A 12,415-nucleotide genomic window follows, 5' to 3' on the forward strand; every position below is an offset into this window, starting at 1 on the left:
TTCCTATACACTAACAATGAAAGATCAGAAAGAAAAATTAAGGAAACAATCCCATTTACCACTGCAACAAAAAGAATAAAATACTTAGGAATAAACCTACCTAAAGAGGTCAAAGACCTGTATGTAGAAAACTAACTCTAAGACACTGATGAAAGAAATCAAAGATGACACAAACAGATGGAGAGATATACCATATTCTGGGATTGGAAGAATCAATACTGTGAAAATGACTAAACTACCCAAAGCAATCTACAGATTCAATGCAACCCCTATCAAATTATCAAGGCATTTTTTACAGAACTAGAACAAAAAATCTTAAAATTTGTATGGAGACACAAAAGACCCCAAATAGCCAAAGCAATCTTGAGAAAGAAAAATGGAGCTGGAGGAATCAGACTCTCGGACTTCAGACTATACTACAAAGCTACAGTAATCAAGACAATATGGTACTGGCACAAAAACAGAAATATAGATCAATGGAACAGGATAGAAAGCCCAAAGATAAATCCATGCACCTATGGTCAACTAATCTATGACAAAGGAGGCAAGGATATACAATGGAGAAAAGACAGTCTCTTCAATAAGTGGTGTTGGGAAAACTGGACAGCTACATGTAAAAGAATGAAATTAGAACACTCCCTAACACCATACACAAAAATAAACTCAAAATGGATTCAAGACATAAAATATAAGACCGGACACTATGAAACTCTTAGAGGAAAACATAGGAAGAACACTCTTTGACGTAAATCACAGCAAGATCTTTTTGACCCATCTCCCAAAGTAATGGAAATAAAACAAAAATAAACAAATGGGACCTCATGAAACTTAAAAACTTTTGCACAGCAAAGGAAACTATGAACAAGATGATGAACAAGATGAAAAGACAACCCTCAGAATGGGAGAAAATATTTGCAAATGAAGCAACTGACAAAGGATTAATCTCCAAAATATATAAACAGCACATGCAGCTCAATATTAAAAAAAACAAGCAACCCAATCAAGAAATGGGCAGAAGACCTAAATAGACATTTCTCCCAAGAGGACATATGGATGGCCATGAACGTTTGTTAAAAGAAGTTTTGATATTGTAGTGGATGCCTGTGGTCTGAGTTGTCAGTGGCTACACACATTACTGTCCAGCCACCCTCAGGCCCATTTTGGGGGAGTCTGTGTGCTATTTCATGGCTCTGCCCTTCTTTTGCTACAAACACTGCCTCTGTCCCATCTGAGCAGGCTTTGTGATGCCCTGACACACTGACTTTCACACATACTTTTATGATTATCTCCCCTTCCCCCAGCCTTGCTGTGAGAACATGTACACCCAGGTCGATTTTTGTTCCCCATCTTCTGCTTTTTTTGGTCTGTTGCTTTCATTGATAAATTCTTTCACGTTTCATTTTTTTTCTTTTACTTCTTCTCTTAGAGAAAGGGTGGAGGAGGAGCCACGTGCCTTATTGTCCTCCATGCTCCTCTCGCCCTCAGGAGACATGCCTCTCCCAGCACCAGTGGAGCTGTGGGCCTGTGACACACTGAAGCTGGGTTTAGAGGAGGCTGAATGCCTGTGGCTGGAGTTTAAACAAGATCGTTAACTTAATCTTCTACCTCAGAGAGCACCATACCAAAACCATTTTGTCTCATACAATGTCCCGTAAAATGTCACTCCCACATACCATGGAGAGAGAAGGTAGATGCATTAATAATCAATTAATTTCAGAAAATTAATGTGCCCTGGCTTTTACACTAGAGCCTGAGAAAATAGGAAATATTCTTCTCTGTTAAATTTTGCATTTTTTTTCTATAGTGGAGGTAAAGTCACTGACTCTTATAGGCATTAAGAGGAGTGGGAAGATGAGGAGCATATGGAAAATATGTTTGCGCTCAGCAGACTACTGGAGTGATGAACTTTTATTTTTGGCCAATGTTTATGGGAATGTCAATTTTGAGGAATTTTTAGCATTAAAAAGGCTTAAGATTGTAAATTGCTAATAAAGTTTTTATGTGGTAACAATGCCACTTGTACTGTAACTTCAAATCTAGGTTTTTCTGGGGAAATAGTGGTAGTGGAACACCTAAAGAACATTCCTAGAGCAAACATAAGCAGCATTTGTCAGAACCAATTATAGATTTTTACTGCTGCTTGGGAGTGTGCTGGTAGTGAGTGAGGAAACCAATCTGTTGCTTCAAATAATGTACAAAATGATGCCAAAGTTAAAAATAACTAGCTTATCTTTACATTTGCCAAAGTTTTATATGTCAAGTAAAATTTTCAACACCATTGAATAAAATTGCACAACTTATAGCAGTTACTGTCACGACGAAAATTAGAAGGACACCTGTCAGAATTTAATAATCACATAATTTCTACCCTTACCAGGCTTTGATATCAGCCACAACTTTCTGACTAATGAGGAAATTGACTGGTGATTGTGCCCATTGACTTGTGATCACATTGAAAGGCTAGAAGATGGTAATGAGTATACATAGAAGCATATTTACAGAAACGCATCTATTTGCAAAGGGGTCTTGTTCAAGTTCACAGAAATGCTTAATTAAGAATGAGCAAAGCAATAAAGTGAATTTAAAAATGATTTTTATTGAATTCAAAAATTGTGACCTAAAAGCACTTGAGTTAAATTAAAAAGCAATTTTACTGAGTTAATGGTGAGTATAAAGAATGAAATCAATAAAAACCCCACTTGCCATTAAGTTCAAAAACAGTAAAAACATTTTATTAACTGTGTTGTTTTAAACTCAACCATATATGTTCCCTCAATTTGCAAAGCTTTTTTTTGCTACTGAATGTGGGCTTTAAAATTTGCTGGTATATGTAAACACACATGTGTATAATCTAAACCATGAGCAGCACTGACCTTGGGTGGGCCATTGAACTCTGCTGCTTGGTTTCATCACATATGAATCAAGGACAGTTATATGTACTTCACGTGTGTTACATTTCTGGAGATACTGTATAGGCTCCCAACGAGTGAGGTGAGCCTGCATTAACAGATGGCTTCTTATGCCCTTTATAATATATAAATATAAATTCATCATACGTAAGTGAAGGTAAATTTTCCATATGGTAAATATTAGGTCAAAACATGCAGTTGCTGTTTTTGTAGGTTAAAGATGATTGAATAACAGCAATTTTTTATGGTTCAACCTGATACAGCCCACTGGAATTCATTCATTCATCCATTCATTTATTCATTCCATCAGTCATTCAACAAATCAAGTGACTGTTCTGCCAGGTGCTGAGTGTACAGTAATAAACGAAGAAGATGATAAGATAGAGTGAGAGACAGCAAATAAACCAACTTTCAAATAAGCATATAACTAAAAATTGTGATAGGTGCTGTCACAGTAAAAATTCGGGGTGACGAAAGAATAATGGAGGAAACCCAGGAGGGTGGCTCACAGGCAGTGCCATTTAGGCTGCACCTAAGTGATGAGTTGGGTTGAGCTAAGAGAAGCAGGGGGAAGAGCATCGCAGCAGAGAGAGGAGCAGGTGTGACGGGCTGGGGTGGGATATAGGTGGTCATACATCTACCTGAGGCCAGAAGGCCATGGGGAGAATGCTGAGGTCCGTTTCTTGACTTCATACCTGGATGATTAGCCCCATGGGATTGATGCCCAAGTGAGATGGTCTGGCCAGCTTGACTGTCTACCTCTGCCCATATGCTGCAAGGAACTGTCCATGGGGCAAGGACCACTGGCCTCCAGTAAATGATGCCCTGTTACTCTGCCAGACCCCTACACAGAGTCTGGACTCAGAGCCTCAGGACCCAGCCTGAAAATGAGGGAGTGCTGGGCAGCTAAGGCTGATTGGCCAGTGGAAACTTTGTAGTTAACAAGAAACTTCCCTAACAGAGCATTGTTGGAATATATCAATAAGAACAGCATGTTTTATTTACTGAGGGCTTATTATGTACCAGGCACCAAAGTATTTGTTTCATTTAAACTTTTATTACTCAGTTGTAGTCTAATGAGATAGGCATTATTACCACCCCATTTTACAGGTATGGAAACCAAGGCTCAAGGAGGTTGAGTGACTTGCTCCCAGTTGGGAGGTGGTGGGCTAGGCTGTCTGATCACGGAGGCTCTCCCCTTAACCTCTCTGCTGTATTGACCTTCCCATCCCATTCAACCCCACCACAGCTGTTACTGAGCATGCTGCATCATTTGTGCCTTGGTTTTCTTCAGGGGATGTTGCAGTCAAGCCATGACCGTGTGAGTCAGAGGTGGGGTCTCCCACAATTAATGCAGCTTTTTTTGTTGGGCTCACTTAAGAGAGAGACAAATTCTCACATGAGAACTTGGACGGTGAAGGCTGCAGTTTCCAGCAGATTGGGAGAGCAAGCTTAGCTTCTGACTCTTGGTAGAGACCCCCAAGAATCCAGGGATCTGTGCATATCTTCCCGAGTGATGTGGACGAGAGGGGTCTGGGGGAGACCAAGAGCTCTGCAGGGAGCCATCCCTTGCAGCGTCCATTATAGACCTCCTAGCTCCATGCTTCTCTTGGGCTCCCAGCCCAGTCTCTGCAGGGCATTACGTTGGTCCACCTTGGGCCAGACCAACAGGCGGGGAGGAGGTCATTGCAACAGTGAGAGCAGGCACAGGCAAGCAGGGATTCCAGGGAAAGGTGAATTTCCAACTCGATTCATCCTCTCCACCGAGAACTTCTCCTTTCCAGTGCCAATCCACAGAACTATGTTTCGGGGGCAAACACTTTTCCTTGCCTTATTACAAATGACTGAACATATTTCATAATCCCGTAAGCAGAGTTCCCAGTTTACATTATCTCTGCTTCCTGGGGGCTGCCAAGCAAGAAAAGATGCCCGTGAAACCACTGGCGCCAGAAGTAAACGGAATGCCCTGCAACTGCTATCATCTCCCGAGTCCCTAGGCAGCTGGGGGGCCTGTTTCAGGCAGCAGGACTAAGGCACATCCTGCCGAGGCACTTTTGGATGGGGGCCCTCCTGTGTTCTCCAGGGCACATATCGATTTCAGGGCCCCGCGTGGAATCAGGGCTGGGAAGGGGAGGCCTGAAACACTGTGAAATGTGATAAAGCTGGTTTGATTCAGGGCATCCATGCTTTGTGACACCTGCCTATCCGTTATACTGAGGCTGTTACACAACTGTCTGGGAATTCATCTGCATCCTCATGTGTGCCATGGTGCCAACCGACCTCAAAGTGGGTGGGCACCTGGAGGGAGGGGTCAGACTGGCTTTGATTCCCCCTCTTTGGCTGTGCAGAACTCCCACATCTGCCAAATGACACACTGGCAGGAATGATCAGCACAAAACTAGATTGTTGATTTCAGCGAAGTGCTTAGCTTTACCCTCTCCAAAATCCAGGTCACTGGGTTATTCGTCTGTCTCTGTCACCCTCCCAGAAAACTCAAACAAATTATGAAGCCCAGGAAAGGAAGTTCTCAAATTTCCCTGGAAACTTCTTTTGGTATTTCAAACTTATGAGGAAATAACTCAAACGTCCACTAACAGGTGAATGGATAAAGAAGCCGTAGCAGCCACATGATGGAATACTGCTCAGTAATAAAGCGGAAGGATCCATTGGAACAGGGACCGGTGTGGATGAATTTCAAAAGCATTGTCCTCAGTGGAAGAAGCCAGACTCCAAAGACTGCATGCTGTATAATTCCATTTATATGACGTTCTGGAAAAGGCAAAGTTTGGGGGAAAATTACTCCCATGTCAAGTAGTTTTCAATCCCAGGGGTATCTCAGGGACCTCAGTGGGGAATAAGGGTGAGGTACCATTGGGAAGAATCTAAGCCTCGGCTTCATTTAGAGAAGCTTCACTTTTATCTGTTTTATACACTGAGGTTTTGTTCCTTTGAAAAACTTGTTCTATACTTTAAAAAGAGTTCGAATAAGCTAAACCGGATGAAACAGCAGCTAGAGTGACAGAAAGGAGATTTAAGTCTTCTCCACTCCTTGTCTAACCCAACTGGCTTGGGAACTCCTGAGGTGAGAGAATCTGATTCATTCTATGATCTCTTTCCCTTGAGAAGTGTACACATGTGCAGGGACTTACAATTTGCATGTCGATTCAAGGAGAGTTGTAGGCTCTCTGAAGTCCATCCTCAGAGCCCCTAAAAACCCAAGGATCTCCAGTTCAGTATCTTTGCCTTAGAGAGTGGGGACCCTATATTTTCTTCCTTAAACACAATATCATATCATCCAGTCCAGGTGTATCAGTTATCTATTGCTGCATAACAGGCCATCCCAACAGGACATCTTAAAACAATAATATTTTGTCATTTCTCTCAATTTTCTGTGTTAGTTGGTCTCAATTGGGTAGTTCTTCTGTTCCATGTGGTGTTGGCTAGGGTCACTCATATGGCTGAATTCATCTGGGAGCTTATCTGGGTGCTCTGCTGGGGCTGGAATGTCCAAGATGACCTCAGCCACATGTCTGGGGCCTTGGTGCTGTCAGCTGGAGCACTTTAGCTCTCTTCCATAAGGACTATCTCTTTCTCCATGTGGTCTCTCATCTACTGTTTAGCCCAGGTGGCTGGCTTCCAAGAGAAAGACACTGGAGGCTGCCAGTCCTCTTAAAGGTTAGGACCAGAACTGGCAGTGTCACCTCCATCACACTCTATTTGTCCAACCAAGTCAGAACCAGCACAGATTCAGAAGGAGGGAAAATAGATGCCGCCTCTTGATGGGAGGAAACACTAGGCACCTATAGGAAGGGCAGGATTGCTGATGACCATCTTTGGAGACAATTTACCACACTAGGTTCTTGGAAAGTTCAAGAGCATTCATCAGTGTTAAGGGCAACCCCACTGTACCAGCCAGAGCAATGAGCTCCAGGGTTGGAAACTGAGCATTTGCTTCCTGCTTTTTAAGAATCGATTTTCCAATGTGTTTCTTCTCTTGTGTCACCATGCAGGCCATCAAAAGGTAGGTGCACTCCTGTTCCTCAAAGTTTATCTTTTTGCCCTCCAGCCTCATTATTCTGCCAGTTTCCCAATGACACACGCTTATCACCTGGAAACTTGACTGCCTATTTTAGACTTCATTATATTTTTCATTTTTCTCTTCCCAGAAACACATGTCTCCTTTCTGTGGACCAACCAGAAGCTCCCTAAGGCAAGGAGCCACACTCCTATTTCAGGAAGCTAGCATAGTTCTGAATGGGAATGACCTTGTGACCTTGTTACAGGGGCAGCAGCTGTGCACAGGCACCGACCTTCAGGATGTCCCTCTCCCCCACAAATGATAAGGTGAATAGCCTTTGGCTTCTGTGGATACCTGAGGTGGATGAGCTATCTGGCTGTCTGCCCAGCTTACCTGTGCTTTTATTGTCTGTATCTATCTGATGTGCTTCTTGTGATTTCATTAGAAAGCATCTCCCATTGGTTGGGGTAGGGTACAATGAAAATAGAGTCCCACAGCACACATTCCTGGGAAGCACTGATTCCACCCTCAGCCTTCACTGTAGAATCAACAGCATTCTCTCAGTGTTTTACTTTAGCTGGAAAACCACTTTCTTGCTTCCTGACGTTTCTGCTCCTTGCCTAGAATACTTCCTCCTCTATCATTCCTTTATCTCAACTTGGCCCATTCGTCAAAGCCCAAGTAGTCTTACCATCCGCCCAAACCATAGTTTCTCAAATCCATGGTGTCACAGAGCTTGAGAGCTAGAAAACCTTTTTGAGCCTCTGGCCCAGCAGTTTCAAACCTTCCAAGTGTTGGGGTCCAAGGAGGGGCCTCAGCTGCATATGGGTGGATGATGTGTGGGTCCTATAAGCCAAGCTTGGTTTTTGCCGCTTTTATTTCAACTTGAAGACTCTCTTATATCTGTTTTAATTTTGAGCTTCCAGGTAAAATATGACATGATAATAAAAAAAGCTTTCATGCTTAAAACAATAATTGAAAACCATAGATCTCATCTAACTTCTTTGTTTTATGAATAAGAATAACTAGTCTAGAGACCTGGAGTGAGCTGCCCACCTTTAGGTAAGCAGCTAACGGTAGGAGACTCAGGTCCCCCCAGTTTGGCTGACTACTGCCTACTATTCCTAGACCACCTGTACAAGAATGGGATCTATCCAGGCCTAAGAATGAGGCTAAAAGTCTTGATACTGCTTTGCCTTGTCTTAAGAAATCTTTTATTTGACTGGGATTCCGCCTCTGCCCTGCTGGAATTTTCTGTGCTACAGAAGAACGATTATTGCAGGATTATCTTGTGCTGCGGCACTGTCTCTAGAGCCTCCTGGGAGATTGTTTTGCTAGCTCAGCTGTTTCTCAGCCTGCCCTGCCTGAATGATGTCAGCTGTGATGTTGTTTCACTCAAGAATCCCCCCTCCCATTGCTCACTGCCTTGGAGAATCTTTTGGTCCAACTAGCGATGTCTTCATCTTTCCCCCCTTTTTCCTGTTCTCTCCACTCTTGATATCCTTGAGGCTGATGGTATTTGTCAGGTCTGTCTCTAACTCTGGGGAAAGAGCTGGTGGAGCCATCTGCGGGGTTTGGAGAGCATCCCTGCTTATAATTATTTTTCCTACAGTCATCCTTGATGAGGCAAAGGCCCGCTGTTGCATGAATCCAAGTTGTCACCAAGGCTTTCCCATCATAGAGTGTGTCCTGTGGGACAACAATAGCACGATGGGTCTCAGAGAAACAGTAGTTGTTGATTTCCTGACCGACAGTTGGATGAAGAAGTTGGTTCCGAGGACGTTGCTTGGTTTGGTCCCTGACATTGTTTGGCTGCAGAGTTCCCCACGGTGGGAGTAGGATTCTCGTCACTTCTCTTCACCCCAAATGTGAATGAGCTGTCAGAAACTGGGAGAGAATGGAGAATGGGCACTTCTTCACATGAACACGAAGTCCTTGCCCCAGAATGATGGGCAGAGGTGAAATCATCATAAGCCCTCTAAAGCCTTGGTAATTTGTGTGATTATTGTGAAGGACAGTGAGACTTATCGAAAGGGCTAAATTACATTAAATCCAGCTCAACGTTTGGAAGAGAGTTTGATGTTAACAGAGCACAGACAGGGTGTTGAAAATCCAGGTTTTATTTATTTATTTATTTATTTATTTTTATTTATTTATTTTAATCTGCCTGCCAGTGCTGGGGACGCAGGTTCGATCCCTGGTCTGGGAAGATCCCACATGCTGTGGAGCAATTAAGCCCATGCGCCACAACTACTGAGCCTGAGGTCTAGAGCCTGCAAGCCACAACTACTGAACCCGCATGCTGCAACTACTGAAGCCTGTGCACCTACAGCCCGTGCTCCACAAGAGAAGCCACCGCAGTGAGAAGCCCGTGCACCGCAATGAAGAGTAGCCCCCACTCACCGCAGCTAGATACAGCCCGTGCACAGCAAGGAAGACCCAACGCAGCCAAAAATAAATTAAAAAAAAAAGAATCTACATTTTAACAAAATCCCCAGGTGACCGGGCCAAACGGCTAAGTTTGGGAAGCACCAAACACTGTGTCTGTTGCCAAGACATTCCGTGTCCCTGGACTTACCTAGCCCAGCGACATGGTAACAGACAGCAAGCCGGACAGCCCCTTGGCTCCAGAGTAATTCTTAGATCAGCAGATTACTCATCCACATTTCCTCCAGCAGGAAGACGCTTGCAGATTAATTTTCTATTTTTTGGTGGAGGGGTGGAATTATTGTTGCTAATTACCAAAACAAAACCCTACTCCTCTAAAAACAAAATTTGATTATAAGACTCTGCTCCACGTCTCTGATCCTAGGAAATGTGAGAAAGGCCAGTGTCCTTTCAAAAGGGGCTGGTTGTGCTAATTCCCTCAGCAGGTCGGCCTGGGCCCCATGCTCAGTCCTTTGTAGGGAGGGGCAGAATCATTTTCACTCCGACTGGGTAATACCCTCAAGGGACAAGTCTGCCACCTGACCTGCAGCCAGCAGCATGTCCTTAGGCAACCAGGGTCACCCTAGAACATCCTCCTGAGTTCACAGGCATGGAAAATCCAGGTTTTAATACAAGCTTTGCCATTAATTGCTGGATGACTTCCGGTGGGATCCTTTCTCTCTTTGTATCTAAATTTTCTCGCTCACAGAATGTGGAGTTTTGAATAAGTGATCTATAAAACCCTTCCACACCTCCTGTTCTATCCTTTGGAATATGTGTCAAGTATCAGCCCTGGGCAGGCAGTGTTCTGGGCCCTGCAGGGGAAGCCATGGAATATCCCTGAGCCAGTCTACACTATCAGTCTTTTGGTAAAGACCTGCCACTGCGTTCAGTTCAAGCAGAGACATTTATGCATCAGGCTAATGAATCACTGCCAAAATGAACTGGCTTTTTTTGAACAGAATGTTAGTAATTAGAACATTCGTTGTTTCAATGTAAATGCTTGCCTATAAAGAGCTAAAAAAGATGCTTATCCTAAGTAAGCTGAGCAACTGCAGTTGTTCTTTTAAGCTGTTCAGCTCCTGCTTTTTTCCATAGACTGCTATTGTAACTATTGAAGATTTATGCCTCCTCCAAAAAGAATGTGAGGTAGCTTAAAGCAGAAGACCCATAAAAACCACGACAATTAAAATTTTTTAAAGGGAAAAAAAAGACAACAGAAAAACTAGAAGTGGGGAGATAGATCTGCAGAAAAATTCTTAGGATACAATGTGCTTAGTGTACATTTCTCCGTGGTCTCCAAATTATTTGATTGTGTATCTCTATCAGAAAACTATTTGGGACATGTACCCTCCAACTAGGTGCATATTTATTTGTATATAAATTTTATATGTGAACTACTGCGTTAAGATGCTGTGTACATTATGAAGCATACACAAAGAAATAAAAGTGAGATAAAAATAAATAAGTTCTAACATTATTTTCTCACATTCAAATGGTGTGGCTTTATTTGGATGAAATGTTTGTAAGGAGAGCAATAGTTATTTAAATGTTAATAAATGAATGAATGCCTATAAAATGCTTAAACAGAATGTCTTCTAAATATGTAAAGCAGTTCACTTGCAATAGCATTGACCCTTAAGTTGTGTAGCAAATGTGTTTTTTAAAAATAAGCTTTTTTTCGGGGAGAGGGGACAACTTTAGATTTATAGCAAAGTCGCAAACATGGTACAAAGAGTTCCCTTGTAGCCTTCACCCAGCTTCCCCTAATGTTAACATCTAGCAAACATTTTTTTTGTAGGTTGTTATCAACTGAGCACCCCCTGGGATGTCTGACCCAAGCCCTTTTTGGGGACCATTAGCTTGTTTTGGGCAGAGCCTAAAAGGTGAGGCCCCAGCTCTCTTGTTCACAGCTAGACCGTCAGAACCTAAAAAAAGGTCCAACACAGAAAAGGCGCTTAATGAATACTCATTAAATGACTAAGTAATGGACTGAGAAAACAAAATTTTCTATATGTGTCTTAGAAGGTAGAGAGGGACCATAAATACTCTTTCCTGTTACAAGTTCAAATGAAAAAACAGGGGTTTATTTGTCACAGAAAAGGAGATTAATGAGAGTTTTGTCATTTTTGTAAGGGATTGCATGTTAGCTGATACCATAGTTCCAACTTACTCCAGTGATGGTTTGGATTTCTGTATGAATGGGTGTCCTGAGTAGGTATCTGCTTGACCCACCTCTTATCCTGGCTTAGGTACCCAAGTGATAGCATGTGTTTTTTCTGTTAGAGCTTAGCTCACACAGGGATGACTTTCCTAGTCCGCATTGGTCTCTTCCTCCTCTGCACTTGCCACAGACATTTCCACCTGTACTGACTCTCCCATAATTGCCTTGTCTTCTATCTCCCCTCCAGGATCTTTATGGTTTCGTGGGTGAGGCTGTGCTAAATTAATTAGTTTCATGTATGCAATCCTTGCATCATCAACTATGTAATGAATGAGCTCCTTGAGTATAGGCCAGTGTCTTCTCATCTCCAATGTCCAGCAGATTTTACAGTATAGCAATATCAAATTAAGATGCTGGAGTTCTCAGATGTCACACAGCTGTCATCCAGGAAGGTCGCCAGTGTGAGTTATCATTACCTGGTCATTCCACAACTTTCAACAGATATGCATTGAACACCAACTGTCTTCAAGGCACTGTTTACTGCCCTTCAGTGTGTATACAAGCGGAGTGTGTGTGTGCGTGTGTGTGCGCGTGTGTGCATGTGTGTGTGTGTGTTAGATGGGGTGGTCAGGGAGGACCTTTCTGATAAGTCAACATGTGAGCAGAGACCTGAATGAAGTGAGAGAATGAGCCTTGAGGATGTAGAGCAGTCAAGGCAGAAGGAACAGCCAGTGCAAATGCCCTGGGGTAAGAAAGCTAATGCTGAGCCATTAACACCTTCCTTTAATTTCCACATTTAGAAGGTTTGATTTCCACATTCAGTCCACTCCCCTGGGACCTGAGAGAACCCTTCATCTCTGCACTTCAGTGTCCTCACTAGCCCACTAGGTGAGTCAA

The sequence above is a fragment of the Physeter macrocephalus genome, chromosome 2 (genome assembly GCF_002837175.3).
Source record: "Physeter macrocephalus isolate SW-GA chromosome 2, ASM283717v5, whole genome shotgun sequence".
Classification (NCBI taxonomy): Eukaryota; Metazoa; Chordata; class Mammalia; order Artiodactyla; family Physeteridae; genus Physeter; species Physeter macrocephalus.